Below are 13,294 nucleotides of genomic sequence, written 5' to 3' on the forward strand. Positions count from 1 at the left end.
CTCACACCTGCCCCGGCCCTGGGACAGCGGTTGGGCCTCTGCTTGGGTAGCATCTGCAGGGAGCAGAGCCTTAGGCTGTGGCCTGTGCTGCTCTGGGTGGTCATCCTGCATAAAGAGCTGGAAGGGACCTGATGGAGGGCCAAGGCCACGGCCAGGCGGCCAACAAGGCCTCAGGACACGTGGGCAGACGCTGCAGTGGGCAGGGGCTCGGGCTTTCTGGGCAGGCAAGAAGCGGAGGCCCATGGGGGAACCCAGGCTCCACAGGGGAGGTGGGACACCTGAGCTCTGCTCCAGCGGGACTGGATCTGGCACTGGGATCCTGTCCCCACCATTCTGCAGCGGGGACTGTGCAGCTCGGGTGGGTGGTGGGCGCTGGGAAAAATGGCTCCTGCTCCCATTTCCCTGGCTCCTTCCCACGATTGTCCTGGTTTCCGGAAGCCCTTTTAAACTTCAGAAGCTGCCTGTCCTTAATGTGGCCCGCACGTGGGCCTTTGAAGGTCCCAGGCAGGACCGGCCAGAGGACCGAGGGGGGCACCCGAGGCCTTGGCCGCTGAGCCTGTGGTCTGGGGCTGCATCAAGTATTGGGAGGGCCTGGGCTCCCAAGTGGCTCAGACACAGCACAGCCCTGAGGGCGGGAGGCCCCCACCAGGTCCCAGGCTCCCAGGACATTGGCCGGCCTAGAGGAGGAGCAGGGGCCACAGGGGTTCACCTGGCTGTTCGCCTGTGGGAGTCCGGGCTGGTGGGGTGTGAGTGTGGAAACCGCTGTCCGTGGTGGTGAGTGGAGAGCTTCAGAGGGAGGAGGATGAGGACATGGGCGTGGGCACACCCTCATCCCCCACCCCCAGCACCATCCCTGCCCACCTGGGGCTGGAGCCGCGTCCCGGTTCCTGCTCTCTTCCGTCAGGCGATGATCAAAGGCGTTTGCAAGAGCCTCATCTCTGCCCATGTGAGCACGTGGGCCAGGTCCACGGGCCACAGAGGAGTGAGGCCCGGTAGGACATGCATGCTCTCCTGGAGAGGGGGCAGGTGGCCCTGAACCTGGGGGCCAGGGCTGAAGTGGACAATTTGAGGAAGCCACTGCCCTTAGAAGCCTCAAGGGCCTTCCTGTCCCTGCCTGGTAGGAAATAACAAGGGGAGGGAGATGCTCAGGGCCAAGTCCCTGAGAGCTGCCTGGCACACCCTTCCTACCCACGGTCCCCCAGCACGGGGTCTGATCACAGGGCACCCACGCTTCCAGCTGGACAGCAGGTGGCCAGGGACCCCGCCTTACAGCCTTGCCCAAAGGGGCTCAACCCCAGGGCTGGGGGCCCGTGGAAGGAGACCCCAGAGGGCAGGCAGGGGCCAAGGCAGGACCTTTGACCACTGGCTGTCCACGGGAGCACTCCTGGGGAAAGAGCAAGGCCTGAGCCACAGGGCCACTGTGCCTGTCCCTCTACCAGGGGCAGGCCCCTCAGCTCCTCAGAACCAGGGAAGGGCCAGCGAGGCCGCGGCCTGCCACATGCAGGTTCCTTTCCTGGTGAGACCGAGTCCTCAGGACAAGCCGTGCCTGCACTTGGTGGAATGACAGAAGAGCCTTCGCCTGCCTTCGGTCCTGCGGTTCTCAGCCTACGGGCTCCCCAAGGGGTTGTGATTGTCTATGTAACCAACCTGGGTAATAGAAGGTTGTGTCCGTCCATTAGCATCTGCTCAGAGCCTCCACTGCGTGACCTGGGGCCACGGGACCATCTTTAAGGGGCTTCCTCTCCTCCATGGAATTCAAAGGGAATTTGAATTCCTAGTTTTTGTGGGAACAGAAAATGAGAATATGGGAGCACCTGGGACCCTGGCCAGAGAATGGGTGCAGGTCATCGGCCATTCCAGCATCAGCCACTTGGGCCATGTCCACCCTGTCTCAGGGAGGCTACGTGCCTGAGGTCCTGAGGCCACTGTGGCCTCGCCCTCTCCCATCACTGGCCTCCTTCCAGGGGGCTCAGAGGCTAGTAGGATTCTGATGGGGTGCTGCTGATTACAAGACCCCCTGCCCCCACCCTGTGGTTGGGTGGGTGACCCCACTGATCCAACGGTGCGCCCATCCTCCTGCCCTCATGACTGAACTGGGGATGCTGCCCCTGTGGAGCAAATCGGTCTACTGTGACATCTGTCTGAGGATCTCAGTCATCCCAAAAGCCATAAAAAGCTACCCAAACTTCCCAGAGCAGACCCAAGAAGGAAGGCGCCGCAGAGGCAAGCAGGGTGAGAGGTGCAGAGGCAGGATCCAGAAAACGTGCTGGCATCATCTGGACCCAGGTGGTCTAAAGCGAGACCTGTGGGCTTCCTAGCTGTGTAGGCCCATAGTTTCTTGCCCCAGCCCAGGTTGTGGTGGGTCCCGCCTCCCTGAGTACCCGGGACAGACGGACCGTGGGACACCCAGCACCTCCCTGGGGGAACGGCTGTGCTGTCTGGGCAGCTCTCCCCGGCACACCCGTGACCTCCTCTCCTAGGCCTCTGCCTCCAGCTCTCCGCAGAGGGCTCCCCTGCCCTGCTCCTGCCCTGCAAGGGAGAGATTCCTGGGGAGTCACCCCCTCGCATCTGCCCCTCTCGGAGGAGCCAGGCCAGGCAGGGAGTCGGCAGGAACTTCCTCGGCCGGGCCTCCCTGACCAGGGCGCCAGATGTGCGCAGGGGAAGGCTTCTCTGTCCACACAAGAGGACGACCATTTTAATTTGCTGAAAGACAAGCTGCAAACAACTGTGGGATTTCCATCCCTTTGCAAGGGTGGTGGGGAAACAAAGCTAATTCAAAAGCAGACTGGAAAAGATTTCTTCCCGGGCCTTCCTGGCACCCCTGAGCTTCCCCACACGTTCCCTTTGCTGTTGTTTAAGTAGGCTCCACGCCCAGCACCCAGCCCGATGCAGGGCCTGAACTCACGACTCAGATTAAGACCTGAGCCGAGATCAAGGGACTGAAGCCTAAACGACTGAGCCACCCGGGCGCCCCCACCTACACTTCTCGTGGGGTCGTTCTGTGGGTGGCCCCACCTTGACCGCTGAGCTGGTGAGCGTCCACTCTGCACGCGGGTGGCTGCAAAGGGAGGCCCCAAGCACCTGGGGCAGCCCCGAGCACCCAGGGCAGCCCTGAGCACCCAGGGCAGGTCCCGAGCACTCAGGGCAGCCCCGAGCACCCGGGCACGAGAGCGCAGGGCGGAGAGGAGAAGGTGTTCACTGGGGGCCACGGTGCAGAGGGGAGGACAGCCGGCGGGCAGCCGAGCCTGGGGCTGGGAACCGGCACTGAAGAGCCGAGCCCGTGGCGAGGCCGCCGGTCCGCAGGGCCCTGGGAGCTGGGCGGAGTGGGCGGCCAGGAGGTGGAGGCCAGGAGCCTAGAGCCCGTCACCGTCCCCCCCCCCCCCCCCAGCCCTGCCCCTCTGCCCAGGAGCGCGGCCGGCTTCACATTTCTGGAGGGTCCACTGGTGGCAGGTGGATGGCCTGGCGGGCCGGGCCCCTCTTCAAGGTAGCTGTCGGGAGCCACAGGAGGAACTTCCCTGTTTCTGTGAAATGAAGAGTCACCAGCCCCACCCGTGGGCCACCAGGCCAGAGGTCGGCCAGGCCCCCCACCCCTGGGCCTCCCCTCTCCCTGGACGTGCTGGAAGCACCGGGGCTGGGGCAGGGAGGGAGGGGGTGTGGCTCCCGGTGTCTGGGAGCTGCCATTGCAGCTGGTGCTGGAGAGCCTGGGGGGCAGGATCTTGAGGGACTGGGCTCTGAGGGGGTGGCTCGGGAGGATCAGGTGCTGGGGTAACAGGAGATGAAGCTCGGGGTCTGGGGGGTTGTGCTGGGACAGAGTGGAATGGGCTTTAGGGGGACTGGGAGTCTGGGGGACCCGGGAACAGAAAATCACAGGCACTTGGGGGGGGGTATAAGAGGGTTAAGACCGAGTGAGGCCGGAGCACTGGAGAGCGGGTTCCTGGTGTCTAAGGACGGCCGTGCTCTGCGGAAAGCGCATCGTCCCAGGGTCTCTGATTCATAAGGTCGGTGTCTCTCCTCGTCTTCAAGCCACTTTACAAACTTGTGTTTGTAAATGACTAATAGCAATGTAACTGTCAGCTGATTTCCCTCCTCCAGTCGTGGAAAAAGCCGGTTTTGTATCCATATGTAAGTTAATTCCAACAATCTCTCATTCTGCCCGGATTTATGATTCTTGGACTTCTTTGAAGCAGTTATAACATTCCTGAATCTCTTAAAGAATGACAAAATCTTTGACATGTGTTCATTTTATATCTGTATGAGAGTTATGACTCTGCCTTTTTCTGTAAGTTATCATGTAAACAGTTTTGGAGGTTTTCCACCAAGATGACCAGTGGCTCCCCTGGCCGAGCTGGGCTGGGCGAGCTGCCGTTCCTGAGTGTGCACCTCGCAGGCCAAGCCCTGGCATGTCTGTTCTTGGTTTCTAGGGAGGAGTCTGACGTGGCAACAGGATTATCATTTCCTAACGGTAGTTTTTCTTTTTTCTTTTCTTTTCTTTTATTTTATTTTTTAGATTTTATTTATTTATTCATGAGAGACACAGGCAGAGGGAGAAGCAGGCTCCACGCAGGGAGCCCGACATGGGACTCGATCCCGGGTCTCCAGGATCACGGCCTGGACTGAAGGCAGCCACTTAACTGCTGAGCCACCCAGGGCTCCCCAACTGTAGTTTTTCTTTCTTTCTTTCTTTTTAAAAATATTTTATTTATTTATTCAGGAGAGACACACAGAGAGTGCCAGAGACATAGGCAGAGAGAGAAGCCTGATGTGGGACTCGATCCCAGGACCCGGGGATCACGACCTGAGCCGAAGGCCGATGCTCAACCGCTGAGCCACCCAGGCATCCCTAACTGCAGTTTTTCTAATTATAATTTTCCTCTGAAGTTATTTTGTGGGATTCTTTGTTTTTTTTGGTTTTATTTTTGTGGCCAATACGTCATTGGCCACCACTGACAGCGATGGAGCAGTGGTGGGTATTGGTTTTGTGGTCTGACCATTCAGTGAGCTCTGCAGATGGACTAATGATTTACAGACATCTAGTGCCTAGTGGATGGGAGGCAGTGGAGAATCTGAATTGTTCATTGTTAGTTTGTGTTTGACTCTACAGTAAGCTATTGTCATTAAAGAGGCCAATAGCAGGTTTGAGTGGCAGAAGAAAAACTCAGCAAACTTGAAGGCAGGTCAATTAACATGATTCAATCTAGGGAAGAGGATGAAAAAAGAATGAAGAAAATGAGCAGAGCCTCAGAGTCATGTGGGATACCATCAAATATACCAAATATATGCATAAGGAAAATCCCAAAAGGAGAGAGGAGAAAGTAGAAGAAAGAATATTTAAGGAAATAATGGCTGAGGGGCACCTGGCTGCCTCAGTCAGAGGAGTATGCAGCTCTTGGCCTTGGGGTTGTGAGCTGAAGTCCCATGTTGGGTGTAGAGATTGCTTATATAAAGAAGAAAAGAAAGAGAGAAAGAAAAGAAAGAAAAAAACTTTCCAAGTTTATTTATTTTTTAAATGATTTTATTTATTTATTAGAGGAGCACAGGCAGGGGGAGTGGCAGACAGACAGAGAGGGAGAAGCAGACTCTCCGCTGAGCGGGGAGCCTGACACAGACAGGACTCAATTCCAGGACTCCAGGATCATGACCTAAGCCGAATGCAAATGCTTCACCCATTGAGCCACCCACGTACCCCCAGATTTCCCAAATTTAATGAAAGTGTTAATATACCATGTAAGAAACTCAATTCACTCTGAGTAGGATAAACAGGGACATCCACACCCAGAGACATTATAATCAAACTGCCAAAGTCAAAGACCGAGAGTCTTAAAAAGAGCAAGAAAGGGACGCCTGGGTGGCTCGGTGGTTGAGCATCTGCCTTCGGCTCAGATCATAACCCTGGGGTCCTGGGATCGAGTCTGGCATTGGCCTCCCTGCCAGGAGCCTGCTTCTCCCTCTGCCTCTGGCTCTGCCTCTCCCTGTGTCTCTCATGAGTAAATAAATAAAACCTTTAAAAAAAACCCAAAAACCATGGAGACCAAGATGGGAGGATGGCATAGTCCAAGTGCTGAAAGAAGAAGCTGTTGGCAATTCTGTATTCAGCAAAACTACCTTTAAAATATGAAGGAGGGGATCCCTGGGTGGCGCAGCGGTTTAGCGCCTGCCTTTGGCCCAGGGCGCGATCCTGGAGACCCGGGATCGAATCCCACGTTGGGCTCCCGGTGCATGGAGCCTGCTTCTCCCTCTGCCTATGTCTCTGCCTCTCTCTCTCTGTGACTATCATAAATAAATAAAAAAAATTAAAAAAATAAAATAAAATATGAAGGAAAAAAATAATATAAAATATGAAGGAGGGATCCCTGGGTGGTGCAGCGGTTTAGCGCCTGCCTTTGGACCAGGGCGCGATCCTGGAGACCCAGGATCGAATCCCACATTGGGCTCCCGGTGCATGGAGCCTGCTTCTCCCTCTGCCTATGTCTCTGCCTCTCTCTCTCTCTCTCTGTGTGACTATCATAAAAAAAAAAAAAAAAAAAAAATGAAGGAAAAAATTAAGACACTCCCAGATAAATAAAAACTGAGAGAATTTATCACTAGCAGACCTTCTCTATATGAAATATTTTTTTTTCTATATGAAATATTAAAGGTAATCCTTCAGGCTGAAAAACACTAGACAGTAACTCAAATCCGTATAAAAAATAAAGAGCACTGTTAAAGGTGACTACATAGGTATTTACGAAATCCTGTACTCATGCATTTTTTTTTCTAGTAACTCTTTTTCTTGTCCTATCTGATTTAAAATGCAACTGCATAGGAGTGTCTGGGTGGCTCAGTCAGTTAAGTGTTTGTCTTTGCCTCAGGTCATGATCTTGGGGTCCTGGGATGGAGCCCGGCCTCAGGCTCCCAGCACAGCGTGGAGCCTGCCTTTCCCTCTTCTTCTGCCCCTCACTTGCTATCTCAAATAAATAAATAAAATCTTAAAAACAACAACAATGCTCTATCTACTCAACAATGTCATAATACATATTGCTTTCTGGTGAATATAGGACATTCTCCAGTACAGACATTTTTAGGCCATAAAGAAAGTCTCAATAAATTTAGAAGGATTGAAATCATATGGAACATGTTCTCTGACCACAAATTAAAATTCACGAAAAATTAGAAATTAAAAATCAATAACAGAGGCAGCCCGGGTGGCTCAGCGGTTTAGCGCCGCCTTCAGCCCAGGGGGTGACCCCGGAGACCTGGGATCGAGTCCCACGTCAGGCTCCCTGCATGGAGCCTATTTCTCCCTCTGCCTGTGTCTCTGACTCTCTGTGTGTCTCTCATGAGTAAACATATAAAATCTTTTTTTTTTAATGTTTTATTTATTTATGATAGTCACAGAGAGAGAGAGGCAGAGACACAGGCAGAGGGAGAAGCAGGCTCCATGCACCAGGAGCCTGATGTGGGATTCGATCCCGGGTCTCCAGGATCGCGCCCTGGGCCAAAGGCAGGCGCCAAACCGCTGCGCCACCCAGGGATCCCTAAAATCTTTTAAAAAAAAGGAAAAGAAGTAAAACTATTTCAATTCTCAGGTGACATGACCCTATGCATAGAAAATCTTAAGGAATCCAGAAAAAATAATTAGAACTAAAAAGCAAGGTTGTGGAGACCAGATCAATATACAGAAACCAGTTGTCTTTATATACTAGCAATGAACAATTCGAAGAGAGATTATGAAAAAGTCATTTATGATAGCATCAAAAATAATTAAATACTTGGAAATAAATTTAACAAAAACCGTTCGAGTTGTATGATGAAAACTACAAAATATTGTTGAAAACAATGAATTTGGGGTGCATCCTAGATCTTAGCTCATGTCATGATTTGAGGGTCATGAGATGAAGCCCAGAATTAGGCTCTGTGCTCAGCGTGGAGTCTGCTAGAGTTTTTCTCTCTTAAGTTAATGGAAACATTCCAAATTCATGGATTGAAGACTTTTTATGATGGCATCACTCTCCATATTGATCTACAGATTCAAGAAATTCCTTTCAAAATTCTAAGGTTTTTTCTAATGCAGAAATCAATAAGTTGATGCTAACATTCATAACAAAATGCAACAGATCCAGAATACCCAAAACAATCTTTATAAAAAGAATAAAGTTGGAAGAATTACACTTCCCAATCACAAAACTTACTACAGAGCTACACTAACCAAGACCAAGCAGTACTGGGGTGCTCGGCTGGCTCACTTGGTAGCATATGTGACTCTTGATATCCGGGTCATGAGTTCAAGCCCCATGCTGGGCATAGAGATTACTTTAAAAAAAAAAAAAAAAAAGACTGGGCAGTACTGGTACCAATGTAAGAAGAGACATGAGATCAATAAAATAGAATCAGGAGTTCTGAATGAGATATTACACTTATGGCTAATTGATTTTTAACAAAAATGCCAAGACAGGGCAGCCCCGATGGCCCAGTTTAGTGCCGCCTTCGGCCTGGGGTGTGGTCCTAGAGACTCGGGATCAAGTCCCATGTTCGGCTCCCTGTGTGGAGCCTGCTTCTCCCTCTGCCTGTGTCTCTGCTTCTCTCTGTGTGTCTCTCATGAATAAATAAATAAAATCTTAAAAAAAAAAAAACAGACGGCAACAAGAGACAAAGAAAGACACTTATATAACCATAGAAGGGACACTCCAGCCGGAAGATATAAGTCTTGTGCTAATTTGTTCCAGAATTCCTAAAAAAGTAGTACCATGTGGCAAAAGTTTATCTTCTTTTCTCCAGTATGGAAGCACCCAAATAAATAAGGCATCTAATCGCACACATAAAAGAAGCGGTCTAATACAATAATAGTAGGGGACTTTGACACTCCACTGACATCAATGGACAGCTCATCCAAACAGAAAATCAACAAGGAAACGGTGGCTTTGGATGACACATTGGACCAGATGGGTCTAACAGATATTCAGAACATTCCATCCTAAAACCCTGGAATACACATTATTTTCAAATGCAAATGGAACATTCTCCAGAACAGAACAGATCACATACTGGGTCACATAACAAGTCTCAATAAATACAAAAAGATTGAAGTCATACCATGCATCTTTTCCAAACACAAAGCTAGGAAACTAGAAATCAACCACATGAAAAAATCTGGAAAGAGCACAAATACATGGAAGTTAAATAACATGCTACTAACCAATAAATGGGTCAAATAAGAAATCAAAGAGGAAATTTTAAAAATAAATGGTGATACGGGATCCCTGGGCGGCGCAGCGGTTTGGCGCCTGCCTTTGGCCCAGGGCGCGATCCTGGAGATCCGGGATCGAATCCCACGTCAGGCTCCCGGTGCATGGAGCCTGCTTCTCCCTCTACCTGTGTCTCTGCCTCTCTCTCTCACTGTGTGCCTATCATGAATAAATAAAAATTAAAAAAAAAATGGTGATAAATGAAAATGAAGGGCAGCCCCTGTGGTGCAGCAGTTTAGTGCTGCCTGCAGCCTGGAGTATTATCCTGGAGACCCAGGATCGAGCTCCATGTCGGGCTTCCTGTATGGAGCCTGCTTCTCCCTCTGCCTGTGTTTCTGCCCCTCTCTCTCTGTCTCTATGAATAAATAAAATCTTAAAAAAAAAATGAAAACACAATGGTCCAAAATCTTTGGGATGCAGCAAAGCTGATCTAAGAGGGGAGATCATAACAGTACAGGTCTAACTTAAGAAACAAGAAAAATCTCAAACAACCTGACTTTATACCTAAAAGAGATACAAACAGAAGAACAAATACAAAACCAGTAGAAGGAAGAAAATAATGAGTAGAGCAGAAGTAAAAGAAACAGAAACCAAAAAAGCAATAGAACAGGAGCTAGTTCTTTGAACAGATCAACAAAACTAACAAACCTTTAGCCAGACTCATCCACAAAAAGAAAAGGATCAAAACCCTCCTAGGAGTGGAGATTCTGGTCACAGGAAGGAACATAGAAATTAAACCAAATTATGGGTATTGTATTTCTCACCCTGGGAGAATAATACAGGATTTGGAAAATCCAATCTGAGATTTCTTTTGAAAACTTGAGGGAAGCAAACCTATAGTTTGACACTTGCTACACCCACATAAATAACTGGGTCACACTTATTGAAACCAGCCTCGTTTTATGGCCTAAAGTGATTTTTATTTGAAAAAAGAATTTAATTGAAGGTGGGGGGAGACAGTAATAAACTATAGGAATAAAAAAAATACATTAATGGTATTTTTATTATTTTTTAAAAAGATTTTATTTATTTATTCATGAGACACAGAGAGAGGCAGAGACATAGGCAGAGGGAGAAGCAGGCTCCCTGCGGGGAGCCCAACATGGGACTCTATCCCGGGTCTCCAGGATCAGGCCCTGCGCTGAAGGCAGCACTAAACCGCTGAGCCAACGGGGCTGCCCTATGAAATACTATTTAAAGAAATACTTTCTTTTTAAAAAAAATATTTTTCGGAGAGAGAAAGAGAGTGCTCATGCATGAGAGAGCAGGGGTGGGGGGAGAAGCAAACTCCACGCTGAGCAGGGAGCCAAACTCAGGGCTCCATCCCAGAACCCAGAGATTATGACCCGAGCTGAAGGTAGACGCTGAACCCACTGAGCCACCCAGGTGCCCCAGACACTTCCTTTTTGTAGATTTGCAAATATGGTTCTGTAGAGATTCAGTTGTTTTCTCCCGTAGGAAAAGCCAATTTCCATCTATATTTAAATTCATTTAAAAAATGTAAATGTCATAAACACATTATTTTACAGATTAGAAAACTGAATTTTAAAAACAAACCAAAAAGTCATTTCATCATTCCTTTACTCCACATAAATTTGTGGCTTTTGAACTTGTAATCGCTTCCTTGTTCTCTCACTGGTTAATGAGTTAAAGAGGCTTTTGCCGCATGGTTCTAGGTTTTTAGGAATGCTGGAGCAGGGGATCCCTGGGGGCTCAGCGGTTTGGCACCTACCTTCCACCCAGGGCATGACCCTGGGGTTCTGGGATCGAGTCCCACGTCGGGCTCCCTGCATGGGGCCTGCGCCTCTCTCTGTCTCATGAATAAATAAATAAAATCTTTAAAAAAAAAAAAAAAAAAGGAATGCTGGAGCAAATTACTACACACCCGGTGGCTTACAGTGACAGCGACTGGAGCGCTGGAGGCTCGAGCCTGAGCTCAGGGCCGGCGGGCTCCTGTGCAGGCTGAGGGTGACCTGTTCCCAGGCCCTTCACCCGGCAGGGGATGCCACGATCCCGGGGTCCCTGGGCTTGGGGGCACATCACTGTGCCCCCACCTCGGCCTTCACGCCAGCCTTGCCTCTGTGTCAGGTCAGCTCCTGGGTTTAGGGCCCATCGTCCTCTGGGATGATCTCTTCAGAGAACTTTACTCAAGGACACCTGCAACTACCCTGTTTCCTAATAACGTCACCTCACAACTGGCAGAGCTGAGGACTTGGACATGTTTTGTGCAGGGATGTTGTTCAGTCACGACACACATGTTCGTTTTATGTGTGAGAATCATTCTTCTTAGTAAATACACTTAGACTTTTTTATTTTATTTATTTATTTTTTTATAAGAAACAAGTTTTGTAGACTCAAGGACCTGGGAGCACAGAGGTGCTGGGAGATCTGGGAGGTGTTCTGGGCAGTGGGGGGCTGATGGGCAGCACTGGGGTGATTGTGTCTGCGGTTTGGACCAGGAGTAGCGATCACTCAGGGGAGGTTTTCTTAGCACTCCTGGGGCCCAGCCACCGCAGTTTTGGGGAGCTGACTTCACATAGCACCATGAGGGGTGGGGTCCCCCCATTCAGTCCAGGGGCCTTTGCCTGGGACAGAAGCCCCAGTCAGTCCAGGGGCCTTTGATGTGAGGATAGAACAGAGTGCATCCGATCGTGCATTTGGGGAGTGGGAACTGGCTGTACCTTGTTTCCTAAAAGTGGGCAAGAAAGCCCCTACCCACTGCAGTCCCAGCCCCAGGGCGGCTGGCCCAGGCTTCCAGCAGTGTCTGAGGCCACGTGGCTACTCTCGGCCGCTGCTGTCACTTCCCCGACGCCCTCGAAGCACCTCTCTGTGGCCTGCACTAGCTCCTGGACCTGCGTGGCCGCACACGACGGGGTTAGCGGGGAGGCTGCGGGCACCTGGGAACAGCTCTGGATCCGCTGTCAGCGGCCTGGATGCCAGGGGCAGGGCCGCTCAGAGGACGGACGGGTCCCTGTCTTCCCTGGAGCGACGGCCGCGTGCCTTCATCCGGGTAAGGCGCCCAGCATTTGTTACAACGGGGACAAGGTGATTCTGGACACAGGCCCCTCCTGGCCCAGGACGGCTGGGCTGGCGCGTTCCCTGGTGGTGGAGGCGGACTGCACCTGTGCCCTCCCGTACAGGATGGGGGGGTGGTTAGCACTCAGGGAGGGAGGGGGGTCGCAGGAGCCCGAGGCACCTGGAGCGGGTGCCCCCGCGGGAAGAGGGGGCTCCAGGCGCTTGGAGGAGGGGGGGGCTCGAGGCACCTGGAGGAGGGAGGGTGCGGGGGTGGGGTGGGGGTGGGGCCTGCGGGAGCCCGAGGCACCTGGAGGAGGTGGGGGGGCTCGAGGCACCTGGACGGGGGTGGGGGTGGGGGGAGTGGGGCTCGAGGCACATGGAGGAGGGAGGAGGGGGGACTCGAGGCACTTGGACGGGGGGGGGGGGGGCTCGAGGCACCTGGACGGGGGGCGGGGGCGGCTCGAGGCACCTGGAGGAGGGGGGGCCCGAGGCACCTGGAGGGGGGGTCCCAAGGCACCTGGAGGGGGGTCCCGAGGCACCTGGAGGAGGGGGGTCCCGAGGCACCTGGAGGGGGGAGTCCCGAGGCACCTGGAGGAGGGGGGGTGCGGGGGGGGGGCCGCGGGAGGGCTGCCCGGCGCGCCGACGGCTTCAGCGCCGCGAGCGTCGGGAGCCGTCCAGTGAGGCGGGGCTGCCAGGCTCGGGCGGCCGCCGCAGGGTGCCCAGACCCGCGTGCCCGACCCCCACCCCAGGATGCGGCTCCTGTCCGACGAACAAGGCCCCAACCTCATTCTGCAGCGAGGAGAGCGAGGTCCACGGAGGGCGCGGAGTGGGGAGCGCGCGGGCCGCCCCGCCGCTCCAGGCTCCCGCTGCCCGTACGTGCGGCCCCTGCCCGAGCCTTGGCGGCTCTGTGCCGGGACAAGACCCCGGCGGGAGCGGGGCGCCCCGAGCGCGGAGGGCGGGAGCGAGCTGGGCCGTCAGCAGCCCGCGGAGCCGCCAGGGGGCGCTGATCCGCCGCCGCCGCGAGCACCCTGGGGCGTGGCCTCCGGGCTCCGCCCACC

Source organism: Canis lupus, chromosome 13, assembly GCF_003254725.2.
Source record: "Canis lupus dingo isolate Sandy chromosome 13, ASM325472v2, whole genome shotgun sequence".
In the NCBI taxonomy this organism is placed as follows: domain Eukaryota; kingdom Metazoa; phylum Chordata; class Mammalia; order Carnivora; family Canidae; genus Canis; species Canis lupus.